The sequence below is a fragment of the Hyla sarda genome, chromosome 4 (genome assembly GCF_029499605.1).
Source record: "Hyla sarda isolate aHylSar1 chromosome 4, aHylSar1.hap1, whole genome shotgun sequence".
NCBI lineage: Eukaryota > Metazoa > Chordata > Amphibia > Anura > Hylidae > Hyla > Hyla sarda.
The window spans coordinates 79,537,425-79,560,209 of NC_079192.1; positions in this window are offsets into that span (position 1 = coordinate 79,537,425).

Consider the following 22,785-nt stretch of genomic DNA (forward strand, 5'->3'; position numbering starts at 1 on the left):
AAATAAAAATAAAAATAAACATATGTGGTATCACCGCGTGCGGAAATGTCCGAGTTATAAAAATATATCATTAATTAAACCGCTCGGTCAATGGCGTGCGCGCAAAAAATTCCAAAGTCCAAAATAGTGCATTTTTGGTCACTTTTTATATCATTTAAAAATGTATAAAAAGTGATCAATAAGTCCTATCAATGCAAAAATGGTACCGTTAAAAACTTCAGATCATGGCGCAAAAAATGAGCCTTCATACCGCCCCATACACGGAAAAATAAAAAAGTTATAGGGGTCAGAAGATGACAATTTTAAACGTATTAATTTTCCTGCATGTAGTTATGATTTTTTCCAGAAGTCCGACAAAATCAAACCTATATAAGTAGGGTATCATTTTAATCATATGGACCTACAGAATACATATCAGGTGTCATTTTTACCGAACAATGTACTACGTAGAAACGGAAGCCCCCAAAAGTTACAAAACAGCGTTTTTTTTTCAATTTTGTCGCACAATGATTTTTTTTCCCGCTTCACCATAGATTTTTGGGCAAAATGACTGACGTCATTACAAAGTAGAATTGGTGGCGCAAAAAATAAGCCATCATATGGATTTTTAGGTGTAAATTTGAAAGAGTTATGATTTTTTAAAGGCAAGGAGCAAAAAACGAAAATGCAAAAACGGAAAAACCTCCGGTCCTTAAGGGGTTAAATAGAAGATGGCTAGCTAGGATAGGTGGAAGAAGAACCAATATTGCGTGCACTTGCCCTTTAAATCTGTGCAAAAGCATGTAGCTGGTCCCTAAAGACAGAAGAAGGAAGTACAGGAGGGAGACAGATGTTGTGGGGGTAGAGACCAGGGAAGAGAAACACCCAATGGCATTACAAGTTTGTTGGGGGTGACCATTTCTAAGCAGAGTCCTGGTTGTTCCAAACTTCTTCCATTTAAAACCCCTTAAGAACCAAGCATTTTTCTGTTTTTGCACTTTTGTTTTTTTCTCCTCACCTTTTAAAAATCATAACCCTTTGAAGGGCTTATTTTTTGCACCAGAAATTCTACTTTGTAATGACATCAGTCATTTTACCCAAAAATCTACGTCGAAACGGGAAAAAAAATCATTGTGCAACAAAATTGAAGAAAAAACACCATTTTGTTAATATCGGGGGCTTCCGTTTCTACGCAGTACATTTTTCGGTAAAAATGAAACTTTATCATTATTCTGTAGGTCCATATGGTTAAAATGATGCCTTACTTATATAGGTTTGATTTTGTCGTACTTTTGGAAAAAATCATAACTACATGCACGAAAATTAATACATTTAAAATTGAAAATTGTCCTCTTCTGACCCGTATAACTTTTTTATTTTTCTGCGTACAGGTTAGTATGAGGGCTCCGAGATCTAAAGTTTTAAATGGTACCATTTTTGTTTTGATCGCTTTTTATTCCTTTTTTTATGGCATAAAAAGTGACCAAAATGCACTATTGTTACGCCGAGCGCTCCGGGTCCCTGCTCCTCCCCGGAGCGCTCACAGCGTTCTCCTCTCTGCAGCGCCCCGGTCAGACCCGCTGACCGGGAGCACTGCACTGACATTCACGATGGGGATGCGATTCGCATAGCGGGACGCGCCCGCTCGCGAATCGCATCCCAAGCCACTTACCCGTCCCGGTCCCCAGCTGTCACGTACTGGCGCGCGCTGCTCCGCTCTCAGGGCGCGCGTGCGCCAGCTCTCTAAGATTTAAAGGGCCCGTGCACCAATGATTGGAGCCTGGCCCAATCAGTCTAATTAGCCTCCACCTGCTCCCTGTCTATTTAACCTCACTTCCCCTTCACTTCCTTGCCGGACCTTGTTGCCTTGTGCCTGAGAAAGCGTTTAGTGTTGTCCAAAGCCTGTGTTCCAGATCTTCTGCTATCGCCATTGACTACGAACCTTGCCGCCTGCCCCGACCTTCTGCTACGTCTGACCTTGCCTCTGCCTAGTCCTTCTGTCCCACGCCTTCTCAGCAGTCAGCGAGGTTGAGCCGTTGCCGGTGGATACGACCTGGTTGCTACCGCCGCAGCAAGACCATCCCGCTTTGCGTCGGGCTCTGGTGAATACCAGTAGCAACCTAGAACCGGTCCACCGACACAATCCACGCCAATCCCTCGCTGACACAGAGGATCCACATCCAGCTAGCCGAATCATAACAGCTATATTGGACTTTGGAATTTTTGTGCGCGTACGCCATTGACTGTGCAGTTTAATTAAAAATATATTTTTATAGTTTGAACATTTACGCATGCGGCGATGCCACATATGTTTACTTTTATTATGTTTATATATTTTTTATATGGAATTTGGGAAAAGGGGGGTGATTTAAAATTTTAATAAGGAAGGGGTTAATGTGTGTGTTTTTAAACTTTTTTTTTTTTTTTTTTTTTACACTTTTAGTCCCCTTAGGGGACTTTTAGGAGGAATCATTTGATTCCTCATACAGATCAATGTGGTTGTATAAAACCACAATAATCTATGTGCTCTGCGCTCTTTATCATTCTGAGCGCCGGAGCCGACACGGAAGGAGTGGTAAGCCATCAGGCTACCTCAGCAGTGGATCGCCCCCCTGTGATTGCGCTGCGGGGGGCGATCCACCCCACTGAACCACCAGGGATGGAATAAAGGCACCTTTAAACATCGCTGTCAGCTTTGACAGCGGCCATCTAAAGCGTTAATAGCCGGCCGCATTTGGGCTATTAACGCCGGCCCCCAGCTACAAGAATCAGCTGGGGGCCGGCCGGTATGATGCGGGCTCAAGTCGGGAGCCTGCGCCATACCACCTTAACGGCCATTGGACGAGTATACACGTCCATGGTCGTTAAGGGGTTAAAAGCGGGGAACAACGGGGACCATGAGTCATTTGAATGCCAGCTGCAGAGAATTGGTGAGGGTTTGTATGGTCTTTTATTTTGAAAGCATGCTCACTCCAGTGTTAATTGTTTTGAATGCCCAGAAAACCCCTTTTAGACTGTACTCACACATTTTTGAGCCAAGGACAGAAGTGGATCCAAAGGGAAGGAAAAGTACCCATATAATTCACTTTATTTGTATCCACTCCTTGTTGGGCTGAAAAAATTGCAACAAAAGCTGCATATGTGATTCCATTTTAAGAGCTCCTTTGACTATGATAAGGCACATTACACTGGAGTGCACAGAGCTCGCGCTCGCTTGGCATTGTTGTTGCATATCAGGTGGTAATTGATCCCGTAATTAATGCGAATTTGTGAATAAACTGAATGAGAAGACACTTTCCTAATCCAGGAAAATCCTAGAATCCTTCTATATTCTAAGGATCCTGAATGGTTTTATGATGAGTTTTCTTGTCGGAGCCATTGTCACATATTAAGGTGATTAGCTCCGCTTGATATGTAAATTCCTGGATTTTTGATTGAAATTAATAACAAGATTCAATCAATGTAATTACATCTCAGTCAATAATGGAATACACAGCTTCTTGTAAATTATACATGCCAGAAAACGCAGGTAGTTCAAAGTAAAAAAACATCAATGATCAGAAGTAATGTCAGGGCTTTATTTCCAGTTATGAAAATATAGATCAGATATTTGAACTTGGCAAAATAACACCACATGACAGTGTACGACCCCTTTGAAGTAGTTTCTACTGGTGGCTTTCCTTGTTCCTTTCTGAACCACAATATCTAAATTACAAATCACAATTAATTTAAAAGGATAATGGTCTGCCCTACACATACAGGACCAGCCAAATAATTTCTGGACCTCCTTATGCAGACCGTTCATGGTCACAAGTGGCCTGGGATGTTTGCCATTACTAGGCCCCCTGACTGATAAACTTCCAGGCATGAATCTGTAGGATCATTTAAATGGGTCCATAATAACTTGGTTGTTATTTAAAGTACAGTGACCCCTCGACCTACGCTGTGCTTTTTCTTTTGTTCAAATCGGATTGAATTACTAATGTGGACTCCCAACTAAACATGCACAGAACATTACTAGAGCACATATACACAGATAGAAAAAAACTAGAGCATTAGGGATAGATAGAGAATGGAGGCCAAAGGAGGAAAACAAATGAGTAGTTGTCCATCTGATATTTAATTTTTTATGGTTATGGGGTTGTTTTAAATCCTCTACCTTGGCCACCAAGCAAACAGATTCAAGGGGTTTCCCGGCAAGAGTTGTCATTTTGCAGTAGGTATGGATAAATGATGGCTGCTTGAATATGCTTGGCTTAGTGGCTAGCAGAGCAGTTAGTCAACATGGCCAGAATATTGAATTATAGACTGCAGCAAGTTTATTCCATGTTAGAATGGTTGTAGTGCTTTCCTGGGCGATGAACATAGGTCTTAAAGGGGTACTCCGCTGCTCAACGTTTGGAACAAACTGTTCTGAACTCTGGAGCCGGCGCCTGGAACTTGTGACATCATAGCCCCACCCCTCATGATGTCACCCCCCACCCCCTCAATGCATGTCTATGGGAGGGGGCATGACTGTCGTCACGCCCCCTCCCATAGACTTGCATTGAGGAGGTGGGGTGTGACGTCATGAGAGGCGGGTCTATGATATTACAAGCTCTAGGCACCGGCTCCAGCTATCGGAACAGATTGTTACAAATGCTGAGCAGTGGAGTAAACCTTTAATAGATAATAGACAATATAATATCGTAACTTGAGGCTCTGAATTTGAAATCAGTAAAGCTAAATATTCACTTTTACAGGACGAGGGATCATGGTTCGTATAAACCTGTTTAGTAAGTCTGGTCCTATGTATAAAGACTCACAAAATTCATCCTACAACCTTTAAATTGTCAGTAGTTCATTAGGTTCTTTGTAAACTAGGTCAGTCATCATTGTAGCTGCCAAAATCTAGAAGATGCTCATCCATCATTCCATGGATGAAAAGGATCCTTCACAAAAAAGACATTTTGAAATGAGAAAAAATTTGAAAGCTATAAAACTGGTGTATTAAAAGGAACAACCAAAGCTACGGTTACACCTAAGGTTCCTTTTCCAGAACACAACACTTTCTTATCATGGTGTCTCAATTGTTTCCCCAGCTTCATATTTATGTTGCCTTTTTTATCGGAAATGTTTATAGCAGCAGAAGGCTGAAGATGAAAGCTGAAGATAATAGCCGGGATGAGAGACATTTAATATGGACTATTAGTAAACAAAACTCAAGATCTTGGCTTTTATATCATTGACATTGTGTAGTATTGGTGGCTGTAGGGATCGTGCCAGGCAACCTCATTTACGTCTAAGACATTTTATCATTAAACACTGTTATTTGAGACTATGGTGTCTGTTGTTGCATGATTTTAATTATTTAAGAATAAAGGAAGACGTGTGTTGTCCCAGTACCGATAGCTGTCCTGTGGCTTTGGACTTCTTCAGGCTGCTTGGTAGCACACGGTGTTGGGCCCACCAGAAACTTGCAGTTAAATTAATCATGTTTACATTCTATAGCAAAATAATATGTTTTTCTGAATTAATTACCGTATTTATCGGCGTATAACATGCACTTTTAAAACTTAAATTTAAGACAAAAAGTCTGCCTGCGTGTTATATGCCGATAAATCTTCTGGTCACTGATTCAAAGCGGCCGCAGCAGCGGCAGCTTGTTAAGTATCAGCAGCACTGCCGCAGCCACTTTAAATCAGTGACTAGCGGCGTCTCCTCCCCGCTCTGCTTGTCATTTTTCTTTTCATGATGAGACAGGGTGGGGGATGATGAGACAGGGGGAAATGATGAGGGGGGAATGATGGGGGGCATGATGAGACAGGGTGGGGGGATGATGAGACAGGGGGAAATGATGGGGGGGAATGATGGGAGGCATGATGAGACAGGGTGGGGGATGATGAGACAGGGGGAAATGATGAGGGGCATGATGAGACAGGGTGGGGGATGATGAGGGGGGAATGATGGGGGGCATGATGAGACAGTGTTGGGGGATGATGAGACAGGGGGAAATGATGAGGGGGGGATGATGGGAGGCATGATGAGACAGGGTGGGGGGATGATGAGGGGGGAATGATGGGGGGCATGATGAGACAGGGTGGGAGATGATGAGGGGGAATGATGGGGGAAATGATGAGACAGGGTGGGGGATGATGAGGGGGGAATGATGGGGGGCATGATGAGACAGTGTTGGGGGATGATGAGACAGGGGGAAATAATGAGGGGGGGATGATGGGAGGCATGATGAGACAGGGTGGGGGGATGATGAGGGGGGAATGATGGGGGGCATGATGAGACAGGGTGGGGGATGATGAGGGGGAATGATGGGGGAAATGATGAGACAGGGTGGGGGATGATGAGACAGGGGGAAATGATGAGGGGGGAATGATGGGAGGCATGTTGAGACAGGGTGGGGGGATTATGAGGGGGAGAATGATGGGGGACATGATGAGACAGGGTGGGGGAAATGATGAGGGGGGGAATGATGGGGGACATGATGAGACAGGGTGGGGGATGATGAGACAGGGGGAAATGATGGTGGGGGGAGGCACTAAATGCTTAATGTCTGTATGGCTAGTGGTGGTCTATGACAGGGGGAAATGATGAGACATGGGGGGACGATGAGACATGGGGGTGGCGATGAGAGGGGTAAATGTGGCACAGGGACTGATAAAAGGTAAGGAATGATGTGGCACTGGAGGGGGCGGGACCAAACTGAGGTGCAGAAGAAAACGAAGTTGGGGGGATGATGTGGCATTTAGTCCAAGTCATTTATTTTACATTTAATTTTTTTACTTAAATTTCCCTGTTAAAATGGAGGTGTGTGTTATATACCAGTGTGTGTTATACGCCGATAAATACAGTATGTTACTGATATATGTATATATGTTTTTCTGTGTTACTGTACCCTTAAGGGTGAGCAGTGAACCCCATGTGACCTTGCCTGCCAATGGGAACCCCTAAATTCTCACCCTTATAGTGTAGTGGAGGGAGAAGTTACCCCAGTTCGCCCTAGTGGGGCTTCTGAGCTACAGTGTGGTTCAGGTGTGTGTCATGTGCTCTAAGAAGAGGACTTGCTAAAATCAAATCTAATCTCAACTAATCTAATCCTGCAAGGATTACTCGCATGGTGGAAGTTTATGCCCCTGCGGAGAAGGCTTCAGTACCTTGACAGAACCCTACCTACCAGGATTCATCTACCCGTCTTACAAGACAGTATTAAAATGGTGGTGAAAGCACCACAAGTCCCAGCAAGGAAACAGGGCTCCCAAGAGGTTACTCTGCACTCTCTCACCCAAAACCTGCTGTATGTGTATTACCATCTACCCCTCAACTACAGGAGTCTGTGGGTGGCTGTCGAATTACTTTTTCACAGTTATAAAAACTGTATACGGTTTTTAAAATGCACAATTTTGCGTAGGGTTTTGTCAGATTTTGTTTCCTGTTTTGGGGGAAAAAAACTGATACAAAACTGTATTTAAAAGTATAAAAAAAAAAAGAAAAAGATGTGAATGTAGCCTTAGTGAAGACAAATTGCCAGTGGCCCAGTACGGGAGTTGTTAACCTGTACCCTTGCTGTCCTGTCAGGCAGCCTCCTTTCAGTGTCCCCTGTGCCCCCCTTACACTTGTCCCCCCATGTACATCATGTACATATGTTTACCATGTATTATACTGGGTAATGTGTGAAGAAAGTGTTCTCACTTTAAGACTGTTTAACATGTGAGTTGTCATGTGATTGTTACCCAGGAGGTATTAGTGACCAGGTGACCTAAGGGTGGCCAATGGGACCACACCAGAGTCTCCCCCATAAAAGCCCTGGGAGGAGTCTCTTCTCGCTCTTTTCTGCTAAGCTGAGGTCCAGTGCAGTCGAGTCTAAGAGTGTATCTGGAGTCATAGGAGCCTCAAGTCAAGTCTGCAGCCACAAGCTACAAGTCTACAAGTAAGCTACAGTCACAGCTTAGTCAGTCACAAGTAAGTCACAGTCATCTGCTGTCTAGTCAAAGTGGCCTGCACAAAATTGTCCCGTTCTACTACAAGTCCCAGCAAGCCCTTAAGGTCTCTGAAGTCACTGGTCACCTCCGTGGGCTTGGCTGAACTGTATGGACTTTTCCACCTGTCTACCCTCAGTAAAGCTACCGTTGTCCGTAACTTGGCGTCAGAGTCATTATTGCCCCCGTGCTTAGCCCAGGATCCAGCCGTATACCTTCGGGTGGTATTGAGGATAACCCATGCCCTGGCGTCATGAATATAAGGGGTTAATGCCATCTGCCCCTAGGGTAATTCCATCTGCCCTGCATCTTACACCCCATACCACAACCACTTCTAGTTTTTCACTAGGACGTCCACCTTCATTTCATTACTTGGTTCTTCATGAGTCCCTTTGCAGTGGCCCAGTACAGGAGTTGCACCCCTGTACCCTTGCTGTCCTGTCTGGCGGACTCTATTGCAGTGTCCCCTGAGTCCTCCCTTAAAGGAGTACTCTAGTGCAGAGTATTCCTGCTCCGTTCTGCCCGGGCTGCAAAATAAATGAAAATGAACCATCACTCACCTCCCTGGGTTCCCGCGGAGCGCCACTACAACTGATCGGTCCTCCGGTCCATCTCCTTCATACTTCCGGGTGTAACGAAGCGTCACATGGCGCTCAGCCTATCGCCGGCCGCCGCGATGTTCAGCCTCGGCCGGCGATAGGCTGAGCGCCATGTGACGCTTCGTTACACCCGGAAGTATGAAGGAGATGCACCGGAGGACCGATCAGCTGTAGCGGTGCTCTGCGGGAACCCAGGGAGGTGAGTGATGGTTCATTTTCATTTATTTTGCAGCCCGGGCAGAACGGAGCAGGAATACTCTGCACTAGAGTACTCCTTTAAGCTGTGTGTTATAAAAGGTTAACCAGTGTCTTGTATTATCCAATGTAATGTTTATATAATGTTATGTACCTTTAAATGTTGTTACTAAGTGTTGTAACCAAGTACCAGTGACCTATAGGACCCCTCCAGAGTCTCCCCCATATAAAGGAGCTAACTAGTTGAGTCTTATCTGAGCTACAGTAAAGTCAAGACCTGGAGAGAGTGTCTGGTGTCCTGAGGAGACCCAAGGCTGACTATACAGCCACACTTCAACCAACCCAGTGCCCCACAGGCGAAACTCAAAACTTTGTAAGCTACATAGGGGGTGAAGTCTGTCTAGTCAGTCCTAGTCAAGTCAGTCAAGATCAGTCTGCATAAATTCAGCGTGGGTCTGCAGCAAATTGTCCAAAATCCACTACAAGTCCCAGCGAGCCCTAATGTCTCTGAAGTCACTTTTCACCTCCTTGGGTCTAACTGAGCTGTAAAGACTATTCCATCTGTCTGCCTCAATAAAGCTGCCATTGTTCCGTAACTTGACGTCTGAGTCATTATTTGCTCCCATGCCTAGCCCAGGATCCAGCGGCCATACCTTCGGGTGGTGTAGAGGTAAAACCACGCCCTGGCGTCACGAACACAAGGGGTTAATGCCATCTGCCCCTAGGGCAATAACATCTGCCCTCCATCTGCATCAGCAAATGTTGAAAATGAAGGAATCCATCAATACCTTATGATGGGTGCGCTGAGCAGCCCCCACACTGTTTGCTGACCATTCCTCTTCCTATCCTAAAGAATTATTTGGGAACACTTCAGAGAGAGTTGTAGAATTCGTTCAGTTGCTATTGTCTGGGCAGAGACTGGGACCCGTTTCTGATTAAGTGCTTTGCTTTCCTGTTTTTTTTTTTTTTGTTACTTTAAAATTAGATTAAGAAGTATAATGGAAAAGAACAGAATAATGTTTTATCAAGATATCCACTGCACGATGATGCTTCCTGTAAATATAATACACAATAGCAAAGTAAACCTTCGTTTGCTGGATAGATTTTAGCTTGGTCTATTTTCATTTCATTAAGTTTTTGCAGCATGAAAAAGGAATATTTAGAATAAATAGATTTCCCACCGGAAAAATCAAGTGGTCTAAACAAGGGCTATGCAATTGGCAAGGGCCACATATGGTCTTCTTCCTTCTAGTCCGTCTTCTTTGAATCCTAAAAACTCAGCTCCCTAAATGGCTGAATGAGCGATTCTAGGAACTTGTTCATGATTTTGTGCAGCCTATAAAATCCAGCCGTTGGCTGTCCGGGCATGCTGGGTGTTGTAGTTTTGCAACATCTGGAGGTCCGCAGGTTGTAGACCACTGTTAGAGAAAGTTGTACCCACCTGTCCCCGCCGCTCCAGACCGTCACCGCTGCCCGGGATGTCGCCGTCCATCACTGTGGCCGCGTCCCCGAGGTGTCCCCGACACTCCGGCAAGGCCTCTGCTTCCCCGGCATCCTCTCTTTCACGTCGCCGTCATCACGTCGCTACGCACGCCGCTCCTATTGGATGACGGGACGACGTGCGCAGGGACGTGATGACGTCGATGAAGCGCCGGCGATGGAGGGGATCCCAAAAAGGACGCGCAGGAGCCCCGAAGACAGGTGAGTGACCATCACCGGAGCTCACGGGGCACCGTAAACGGCTATCTGGCATCAGCTGTAGCAGTCTGCGCTGCCGGATAGCCGTTTATGCGATGGCCCCGACATACAAAAGCATCGTATGTTGATGCTGCCTTCAACATTTGATGGCCTCTGAGAGGCCATCGCATGTTGAAATTATCGTATGTCGGGGCCATTGTAGGTCGAGGGGTCACTGTATATATATATATATATATATATATATATATATATATATATATGAAGTTTTGATTCAAAAAGTATAGACAACTTAAAGTTCATCTCTATCAAGCATATCTCATTAGCTATTTTTTCTGTAAAGAAATATGTTTTAGAATGACATGAAAACACCAATTGTCTGATATTGTGGTGACCAGTATAAGTGCGGCTTTTTTGACCATTCATGTCTATGTACAGACTTTACTGCTCTCGTCTGCTCTATTAAATAGGATGCCAAACGGTGTCTATCACGGTCTAGCTTTCCAATTTAAAGAATCAAAGAGGTTAGTTGTTTTCCATCATGGAAAGTTTCCGCAGAACCCCATGGTCCATTGCTCTTGATGTGGGTTATGTTCCTTGGAAAACCTGGATCCAGTCCTGGGAGCCTTTGTTTGCATGCTTTATCAATAATGTTATACACAAGCTGCCAGCCACTGCTTTAAACAAAGAAATCAAACACCATTTTGATCGTCTTCCAAAAGCTAACCATGGCACTTAAGTACCACTCCACATTCTACTGGAAGAAGAAATTGGATATGAATTATTCATTTTCATTTATAGCGGAGTGAAGTTATGGTCTTACGCAGCGATAATTTGTTTCCTATTCATATTTGTTCATTTTGCCTTTCATGCACTTAAAGGGGTTATCCAGGAAAAAAAATATTTTTATACATCAACTGACTCCAGAAAGTTAAACAGATTTGTAAATTACTTCTATTAAAAAAATCTTAATCCTTCCAGTACTTTTCAGCTGCTTAAGTTGAGTTGTTCTTTTCTGTCTAACTGCTCTCTTATGACACCTGTCTCAGAAGCTGTCCAGGGTGAATCCCCATAGCAAACCTCTTATGCTCCGGACAGTTCCTGAGACAGACAGTGGTGTCATTAGAGAGCACTTGTCAACTTGTCAATAGTTGTCAACTTCAGCAGCTGATAACCATTGGAAGATTAAGATTTTGTAATTGATGTAATTTACAAATCTGTTTAACTTTCTGGAGTCAGCTGATCTAGAAGAAAAAAAAATGTCTTCCTGGATTACCCCTCCCCAAGACTCAGGAGCGTGAGTCAGCAGAGTATTTCTAAGATGCAGTTGGCTTTAATATATAATATACTATTTGTATATATATATATATATATATATATATATATATATATATATATATATCAGTGGGGCAAAAAAGTATTTAGTCAGCCACCAATTGTGCAAGTTCTCCCACTTAAAAAGATGAGAGAGGCCTGTAATTTTCATCATAGGTCTTACCTCAACTATGAGAGACAGAATGAGAAAAAAAAATCCATAAAATCACATTGTCTGATTTTTAAAGAATTTATTTGCAAATTATGGTGGAAAATAAGTATTTGGTCCATAACAAAAGTTCATCTCAATACTTTGTGATATACCCTTTGTTGGCAATGAGAGAGGTCAAACGTTTTCTGTAAGTCTTCACAAGGTTTTCACTCACTGTTGCTGGTATTTTGGCTCATTCCTTCATGCAGATCTCCTCTAGAGCAGTGATGTTTTGGGGCTGTTGCTGGGCAACACGGACTTTCAACTCCCTCCAAAGGTTTTCTCTGAGGTTGAGGGGCAGTGTGTTTGGGATCATTGTCATGCTGAAAGACCCAGCCATGTTTCATCTTCAATGCCCTTGCTGATGGAAGGAGGTTTTCACTCAAAATCGCACGATACATGGCCCCATTCATTCTTTCCTTTACACGGATCAGTCGTCCTGGTCCCTTAGCAGAAAATCAGCACCGAACATGATGTTTCTACCCCCATGCTTCACAGTAGGTATGGTGTTCTTTGGATGCAACTCAGCATTTTTTTTCTCCTCCAAACACGACGAGTTAAGTTTTTACCAAAAAGTTGTACTTTAGTTTCTTCTGACAATATGACATTCTCCCAATACTCTTCTGGATCCGAATTCTTATACAAATTTCATGAAAAATTTGCTTTGCAACGAATCCGATTATCGCCCTGATTCGATCGCACAAATCACTTCATTAAACTCCATTTAGTGCGGTCCAGGCTCCAGGGCATCTAAAATGGAGGATCCACATGTGAGGGCATGGGGCAAGGAATCCTGGGAAGGCGGGAACAAGGGTCAGCGGGATGACGCTGAATCACATGCAGCATGCTGCCTACCAGCAGCCAGCCACCCCTGTGAGGTCACAGCCCTATATAATCAGCAGCCATCTTGCGGGCAGTCTCTTCAGTGTTTTATTTCACAGAGAGCGTTTCATTGCAGGGAGAGATTGAGCATTGTGTGTGTTGCACAGAAAAACAGCTTCACAGCAGCGATTCACCACAAGCCCAAATCACTGCATAACAGCACTGACAGAGAGATTACACCAAAAAGTACACTTTTTGGTGTAATACACAGCAACTCCACTGCTGAAGTGGGGTGTACAGCAAATCTAAAGCTTAAAAGGGCCATTTAGGCAGAGCACTAAAAGCCATTGTCACCTGCTATTAGTGCCTAATAATACTGGACTGGGCTCTACTACACAGCGATTCAGTACTGCTGCAGTTGGTTGTACAACAACTGTAAAGCTAACAGGGGCCAGTTAAGGTGAGCACGAAAAGCTATAGTCATCTGATTACAGTGCCTAATACAGGTTGCATAGTGAAGCTTATTGTCCTCTCATAAGTGTAACCTGTGCATACATAGGTGGTGTACGTTTTTTTCCCCTGAAAAACTAATTTTGGCCTAGTTACTGTGAAAGGCCAGCCAAAGCTACACCCTTGTTTCTGTAGCCTTGTACAGTTTTAATCAGAGTGTATTGTCCACCTCTCATAGTTGTAAACTGTACGTACACCTAAGTGGTGTACGCTATTTTTTTTCCTGAAAAACTAATTTGGGCCTAGTTACTGTGAAAGGCCAGCTAAAGCTACATCCTTGTTTCTGTAGCCTTATACAGTTTTAAGTGGAGTGTATTCTCCAGCTCTCATAGTTGTAAACTGTATGTACACCTATGGGGTGTTTTTTTCTTCCTGAAAAACTAATTTTGGCCTAGTTACTGTGAAAGGCCAGCAAAAGCTACCCATTTGTTTCTGTTTCCTTATACAGTTTGTAGTGGAGCACATAGTCCTCCTCTCATAAGTTTAAACTGTATGTACACCTACAGGGTGTAGTTTTTTCCCCCTGAAAAACTAATTAGGACCTAGTTACTGTGAAAGGCCAGCCAAAGCTTCACCCTTGTTTCTGTAGTCTAATACAGTTTTAAGCATAGTAGAGCACATTGTCCTCCTCTCATGAGTGTAACATATACGCACTCAGCTGGTGTATAATTATGTCAGGAAGAGAAGTGCCAGGATGTGCACAGAGGAGTGGCAGAGGCCTAAATTCAGGCGCAGGCAGAGGTCACAGCAGAGTAGGGGCATGTGGCAATAGGAGTCGCAGTGAGAGGTCTGAGCTCCCGGTGTCAGCTAGCAGTCGTGTCTTGACCAGCAACCCAGCAGCCGTGATTGATTGGTTAACTCAGCCCTCCACTTCATCCCAAGTGACATCCGACACCCCCCAGTCAACAGTCGGTGGGTTCCTCAGACTCGACCCTCAGTTGTCATGGCCCTCATGCTGCTTCTGCCACCTCTAGGCTCTGTCATTGTTACACCATATGTCTCCTCATGTTGATGCTGCCATCTCCAGGCTCTCTCATTGTGCTGCCATATGGTCTCCACATGCTGTTGGCACATTAAATTAAACTTTTAAAATTTTAATCTACAGGGTGGGCCATTTATATGGATACATCTTGATAAAATGGGAATGGTTGGTGATATTAACTTCCTGTTTGTGGCACATTAGTATATGTGAAGGGGGAAACTTTTCAAGATGGGTGGTGACCATGGTGGCCATTTTGAAGTTGGATATTTTGAATCCAACTTTTGTTTTTTCAATAGGAAGAGGGTCATGTGACACATCCAGCTTATTGGGAATTTCACAAGAAAAAACAATGATGTGCTTGGTTTTAACGTAACTTTATTCTTTCATGAGTTATTTACAAGTTTCTGACCACTTATAAAATGTGTTCAATGTGCTGCCCATTGTATTGTATTGTCAATGCAACGCTCTTCTTCCACTCTTCACACACTGATAGCAACACCGCAGGAGAAATGCTAGCACAGGCTTCCAGTATCCGTAGTTTCAGGTGCTGCACATCTTGTATCTTCACGGCATAGACAATTGCCTTCCAATGACCCCAAAGATAAAAGTCTAAGGGAGTCAGATCGTGAGACCTTGGGGGCCATTCAACTGGCCACGACGCCCAATCCACTTTCCAGAAAACTGTTCATGTAGGAATGCTCGGACCTGATACCCATAATGTGGTGGTGCACCATCTTGCTGGAAAAACTCAGGGAACGTGCCAGCTTCACTGCAGAGGGAAACACATCATCATGTAGCAATTTTGCATATCCAGTGGCCTTGAGGTTTCCATTGATGAAGAATGGCCCCACTATCTTTGTACCCCATATACCACACCATACCATCAATTTTTGTGCTCCAACAGTCTTAGAGGGATCTATCCAATGTGGGTTAGTGTCAGACCAATAGCGGTGGTTTTGTTTCTTAACTTCACCATTCACATAAAAGTTTGCCTCATCACTGAACAAAATCTTCTGCGTAAACTGAGGGTCCTGTTCCAATTTTTGTTTCGCCCATTCTGCAGCACCTGAAACTACGGATACTGGAAGCCTGTGCTAGCATTTCTCCTGCGGTGTTGCTATCAGTGTGTGAAGAGTGGGAGAAGAGGGTTGCATTGACAATCCAACACAATGGACAGCACATTGAACACATTTTATAAGTGGTCCGCAACTTGTAAATAACTCATGAAAGGATAAAGTTACGTTAAAACCAAGCACATCATTGTTTTTCTTGTGGAATTTCCAATAAGTTTGATGTGTCACATGGCCCTCTTCCAATTAAAAAAGCAAAAGTTGGATTCAAAATGGCCGACTTCAAAATGGCCACCATGGTCACCACCAATCTTGAAAAGTTTCCCCCCTCACATATACTAATGTGCCACAAACAGGAAGTTAATATCACCAACCATTCCCATTTTATTAAGGTGTATCCATATAAATGACCCACCCTGTATATAAAATCTTCAATTCAAATTTTACAAAATATCTTTAATCTTTTCAATTGTGAGGCCCTAAGGTCTTGTCAGGCTGTTGCCACTTCCGGGCTGTGTCATTCTGCCACAATATGGTCTCCTCATGCTGCTGCCACCTCCAGGCTGTGTCATTGTGCCACCATATGGTCTCCTCATGCTGTTAGCACATTAAATGAAACTTTAAAATGTTAAATCTATATAAAATATTAAATTAAAATTTTACAAAATATCTTTAATCTTTTAAATTGTGAGGCCCTATGTTCTCATCGGGCTGCTGACACATCTAGGCTCTGTCATTGTGCCGCCATGTGACTCCTTGTTATATTGGTTTTTTTTTCGTCATACAGTATTAGTTGAAAGTAAATGCTTTGGGCACCCGGGACATTAAACTTAATCTAATCAAAATCTTCCATTTAAATTATAAACATTCTCTTCAATCTTTTCAATTGTGAGGCCCTATGATCGATGTCATATATTACCTGTGGAATTACCACAAGAATCTAATGAAACAGGTTGGATCGATAACAATGAACCATAACTGATTAAATAAAACATTCGCACTTTCATAGTCTGGGGTCGCTGAGAGGCAGGAGCTGAAACAGGTGGTAGTTTGCCTCGCGGAGGACCGCCAGCTCGATTTTAAAACACAAGTGCGAGTTTTTTTCACTGCAGCCACTTCTAGCTTTATGCGCCCACTTATCCAACGGCACAAAAGCTGAATGTGCTCCTGTCCAAGTTGCTGGTACTGCAGTCCCTCCCTTTTCAAGTAGACACTCATAGCATGAGTGTGCACTGAGAGGCAGGGGCTGGGACAGGCAGTAGCTGGCCTCGCGGCGGACCAACAGCTCGATTTTAAGATACAACTAGGAGCTTTTCCATAGTTTACACTGTAGCAATTATACACTATTGGAGCTGGACTTAATGCGGCTGCTGGCACCAGACTTGCCTTCCAATGGGTCCTCAAAAAAGTATTTAAAGTTTGCTCATTCTAATTGCCAGGCTCTTTCATTGTGCCGCCATGTGATCTCTTCATGTTGCTGGCACATTAAACTTGTGAATCTATTCAAAATCTTCTATTTAAATGTAAAAAAAATCTATGTAATCTTTTCAAGACTGAGGCCCTATGGTCATCATCATATATTACCTGTGGAATTACCACAAAAATCCAATTAAACAGGTTGGAGTGATAAGTAAGACAATCGGAAGGGGGCGCTGAGAGGCAGGGGCTGGAACAGGTGGTAGCTCGCCTCACGGCAGACCGCCAGATCGATGCTCACCAGAATGGGTTCTCAAAAAAGGATAAAAAATTTTTTATAAATTCAAATTAAATAAAATGAAAGTTAAATAAAAAAAATCTCTTTAATCTCTTCAATTGTGATGCCTGCGGCAGTGATTCTAAAAGCGATGCCTGTTATCTGCATGTTATACTGAATAACAGTATTATTTCACTAACACAGCACACTCCCTATATGTGTTACGACAAGGCAAAGTGTTCTACTCCCCTATTGAGGCTCTCTGTAGCCCAGAAATAGCCGTTTTTAATAATGATTCACCGCGATTTTTTCAGAAAATTAGTCGAATCCGCCGTATAAAATTTTTCAAACATTCGCTCATCTCTAGTAATTGGTTTTGAAGTCCCAAAATGTCATCCAAAAATAGGAAAAGGTGAGGATTAAAGAAAAATTTGTAGATAACTAATACAGATAAAGCAAGTCCTTACATATAAAAGTAAGAAAGAGCTGCTGGGAGCTGTAAATCACTGTCTATGTAGAGGACAGGAGCTTATCTAGGGTCCTCTACAGTACAAAGTGTCCCAAAAAAGTAAAATGGAGCCGTGCTCACCTAGTGTTCAAAGGAGCAACTAACCCTGGCACAGGTAAAGAGTAGTACAGATCATGTAGTACCTCCCTGTACTGTAGGGGGCGCTATCAGACAGCCAGTCAGTGTGTTTACCAGTGAAATGCCCATTCTGATTGGTCGGTTCTTCCAGCCATTGACATGTTTCGCAGATCTGGACTGTCATTAACATTGTATGTTGAGTCTGGTTTTAAGTTCTGATGGTCCAGAAAAGTTGAAAAAACCATTGAATGCTGAAAATATTTGTAACTTGAGGCCATTGTTGAGGGATCACTGTACAAAAAAATGGTCATATGCTGCTATTGACTTCTGTTAATAGTAAAAAGGCTGTTAGTGCACATGCACATCAATTTAGCCAGCGTAAGGCTGGGTTCACATTACGTTTTGGCCATACAGGGAACCAGATCCGGCTAGGATAGGAAAACCGGGCACTCCCGTATCCCAGGCAGACCCGGCCCCCATCTCATTCATTTGAATGAGCTGATCGGAGTCAGATAACGTATGTTATTTTTGCCACATGGCTCTCGCTGTTTGGCAATTACTGCGGCACAACACCTATGTTTATGACCTAGAAGATTAGCAAAGGTAATGGTAACACATTATTGTAAATTTTTGTATGTATTTCCAGTAGGAAAAACTGAAGAACAACACAACACAAACTTCTAAAGAAAAAGAAAACCTCAGAATTCCTATCTGTAGGGTCACACGTAACGGATACGCAGCCTATTTTACGCTGCAGATCTGCCGATAACTTACCCTGGAATGATCCCTCTGCCTGTGCCCGTATGTCCACTCGTAGCAGCAATCCACCCCTACGAGCACACAGAAACACAGGGATCTGCGCGACTGTAGTAAACTGCACGCGCATGCGGCTGCTCTCTGCTCGCTGATCCCTGTGTGTGTGCTCATAGAAGCGGATTGCTGCTACGAGCAGACACACATGCATAGGCAGGGGGATTACTCCAGGGTCGGTCATCGGCATGTCTGCAGCTTAAAATATGCTGCGGATCAGTTATATGGGACCCTATCCTAAAGCAGAAATGTCTAGAAAGGTGACAGGTCCTCTTTAAAATTGGTAACTGGTAACAAGTGTTGCCATGTATGGGGTTATGCTGAAATCTCCTGTGCTGTCCCAGACACTATGGGGAAAATGTATCAAAACTTTTGCGGAGGAAAAATCGCTAAGTTGCCCATAGCAACCAATCAGATCACTTCTTTCATTTTTGAAAATGCCTCTGAAAAATGAAAGAAGCGATCTGATTGGTTGCTATGGGCAACTTGTCAACTTTTCCTCTGGACAGGTTTTGATGAATCTCCCCCTATGGCAGTGGTTTCAAACTGTGGCCCTCCAGATGTTGCAAAACTTCAACTTCCAGCATGCCTGGACAGCCGTTGGCTGTCCGGGCATGCTGGGAGTTGAGGTTTTGCAACATCTGGAGGGCCGTAGTTTGAGACCACTGCTCTATAGCCTGTGCTTACGAATTTGGTATCTCAGTTACATAAAGTGTAGAATTTTGTTTCATCCAGACCAATAATGAAGTCTTAATTATTTGCAGACACAGTGCAGAATGCAAGTCCCACTGAGCCCAAATCTGAATGCAGAAGGGAGAAGGAGCATGAAGCTTGAACAATCTCTTTGGGGCCAGAACGGGACATCCATCCTTATAAATAAGGAACGAGGTACAGGGAGCATTCATTAGAGCGAGTGATGCGGCGGCACGCAGGGAACATACACTTTCCATTAATGACTCCTAATTAACAGCACCTATTAAATCATTAATGTAGTTTAAAGGAGACAGCGGCAAACATTGACTTTGTATCTGCAAACAGAATTTAACTCCTTAACTATGTGACATGTCCTTTTAGAGCCGACGGGATTGGTCATTAGAGTCAATTTGCTTCTGCGTTGTCACGATCAATACCAAGAAATGATTAATTACAGATCAGGCCAGTAATAAAAGAGAGGAAGTATGGAGCGAGCAGAGGTGGGGGTGTAAAATTGCACTTCCCATTAATTTGCTGTTGGTGGTTGGAATCTTTAAGACTCCCTTCTGTCCCAAACAGGGCTGTTGCAAAGATTTTTGCCACCCTAGGTGAAAACCAATTTTTATGCCCCCCCCCCCCTGACCCTGCCCATTGTCTCCGCCCTAACACTCCCCACCTTACTACTGGCGTGACACACTGTAACAAACACCCTTCTCATGTAATCTCCTTACTACTGGGGTGACACACTGTAACAAACCTTCTCCTCATCTAATCACCTTACTACTGGGGTGACACACTATAACAAACGCTGGGAGGTGGTGGGGGGAGTGGTGCTGTCTGTGAGTGTGTGGTTCAGATGCTGGCTGGCTCTAACCTATAGGCAGAGCCGGCCCTGGTCCCAAAGGAGGATTCTGTCCTCCCTGAGCTCGCCTTAGGACACCTACATTACAGTTTGGCCGGTGTACCGCCCCAGACAAACTCCCCACCTGTACTTAGAGGCCACATGTAGTACAGTATTTTGCCAAAATTTTGTTCAGGAGCGGGACCAACACAAAATAAAATAATTACGGCAAGATTTTTAGCTTTTTCTGTGTTTTGGACCCACTCCAGGCTTTAGAAAAAAATACTGATCAAAAAAAATAGTGAAAATCCAGTCTATACGCTTCTATCCACTATAGATGCTTTCAGTTGAATCAGATTGTCCTTTTATTGACAGTGTACTACCACACAACATTATAACTTTGCAAGAGGGTTGGTAAAGGTTCTGGCAGATCTACCCCACCCTTTTAGTACCATACAACTATTTTTGCTGTTCTTTTAGAATATGTTTACTACAAGTGTGAAACTGCAAGTGTTTTAAAGGACAACTGCAGCGGCATTACACTTATCCCCTATCCACAGGATAGGGGATAAGTGTTTGATCGCGGGGGGTCCGACCGCTGGGACCCCCCGATCTCCCTAACAGGGCGCCTCCATAAGCGCTCATGGTGAGCGCTAAGGCACGTAGCGTCGACCTAGAGGTAGACGGTGATGCCCCGTCCCCTCCCTGTCCCCATACATTTCTATGGGGATGCACGAATGCTGCCTCCCCGCCTCTCCCATAGAGATGTATGGAGGAGGCGTGCCGGCCGCAACGTCATGCTGCAGCTGGCACGCCCCCTGCACGGGAGAGCCACGGCCCCGTACAGGAGATCGCCAGGGGCCCCAGCGTATCTTGAGGATAGGGGATAAGTGTTTGTAACGCTGCAGATGTCCTTTAAGGTTTCTGACTAAGGCTACTTAAAGGCGTTATCCAGGAATTGAAAAACATAGCTAATTTCTCCAGGTTGTCTGTCTCCAGGTTGGGGGTGGTATTACAACTTGGCTCCATTCACTTCAATAGAATTGAGCTGCAGAACCACACCAACCTGGAGACAGACAGGAAGCAGTTTTTGAAAGAAAATAGCTGTTTTTTAATTTCTGAATAACCCCTTAAATAAATCAATATTTTTCTAGACAACACCTTTATAATTTTCTGTTTTGAATCATGATTTGTTTTTAATACAAACAGCAGTCATTATATTAAGCAATATAGCACTAGAGTTGAGTGAGTTTTTCGGAAGTTCGTCTCACAGGGCTCGCCATCCTAAATTGGTGGAATCCTGCAGAAGGAAAGCAATGTTCTTTATGTCATAATCAAGGCCGGCGTTAGGGCGGGGCAATTTCCCAGGGCCCCCATCCCCAAGGGGGCCCCCTGCGGGCTGCTCAAATATGGATCCAGGGGGGGGATCCGCCACTGAGCAGCCTGCAGGGGGCCCCATCATATTTGGGACATCCCTGTGTCCCAAAAGGTAGATGTCTTGGCCAATGGCGTACTAAGGGGGGGGGGGGGGGGGGGCTTGCTGCCCTCCCTGGGTGCTGCTCACAAGGGGGGTGCCAGGGGCGGACTGACCCGCCGCCACCACCACTACTGAGGATCCGGGACACTCATCCCAGATCCCCAGCAGACAGTGCTACATTCTCCTGTATGCGCGATACACGCACATACAGGAGAAGGCGTCCCCTCTGTGTGAGCCGCATCTGCAGCTTATACAGAGGAGACGTGACCTCCGCGCCCACGCAGCACGCAGTATAGGCGCCGATGATGTCACTCATCGGCGCCTGTACTGTGGAGGGGAGAAGTCACGGGCCCTGCAGCTGAGGAGATCGCTGCGTGGGATACCAGGTGAGCATCCTTTTTTTATTTTAATTTTTTTTCTCAACTCTGCATACACCTATGGGGAAGGGGGGGGGAGTTACTCTACATATACCTATGGGGAAGGGAAGGGGAGGGGGGGTTACTCTACATATACCTATGGGGAAGGGGAGGGGTTACTCTACATATACCTATGGGGAAGGGGAGGGGTTACTCTACATATACCTATGGGGAAGGAGGGGGGGGTTACTCTACATATACCTATAGGGAAGGGGAGGGGTTACTCTACATATACCTATGGGGAGGGGGGGGGTTACTCTACATATACCTATGGGGAAGGGGAGGGGGGGTTACTCTACATATACCTATGGGGGAGGGGTTACTCTACATATACCTATTGGAAAGGGGAGGGGTTGCTCTACATATACCTATGGGGAAGGGGAGGGGTTGCTCTACATATACCTATGGGGAAGAGGGGGGTGTAGCTGCATATACATGTGAGAAAGAGGGGTGTGTAACTGCATATACACCTATGGGAAAGGGGGGGTGTAACTGCATATACCTATGGGAAAGGGGGGGGTGTAACTGCATATACCTATGGGAAAGGGGGGTGTAACTGCATATACCTATGGGAAAGGGGGGGGTGTAACTGCATATACCTATGGTAAAGGGGGGAGGTGTAACTGCATATACCTATGGGAAAGAGGGGAGATGTAACTGCATATACCTATGGGAAAGGGGGGGGGTGTAACTGCATATACCTATGGGAAAGAGGGGGGGTGTAACTGCATATACCTATGGGGAAGGAGGGGTGTAACTGCATATACCTATGGGAAAGAGGGGGGGTGTAACTGCATATACCTATGGGAAAGAGGGGGGGGGTGTAACTGCACATACCTCTGGGGAAGGGGGGGTGTAACTGCATATACCTATGGGAAAGAGGGGGGTGTAACTGCATATACCTATGGGGAAGGGGGGGGTG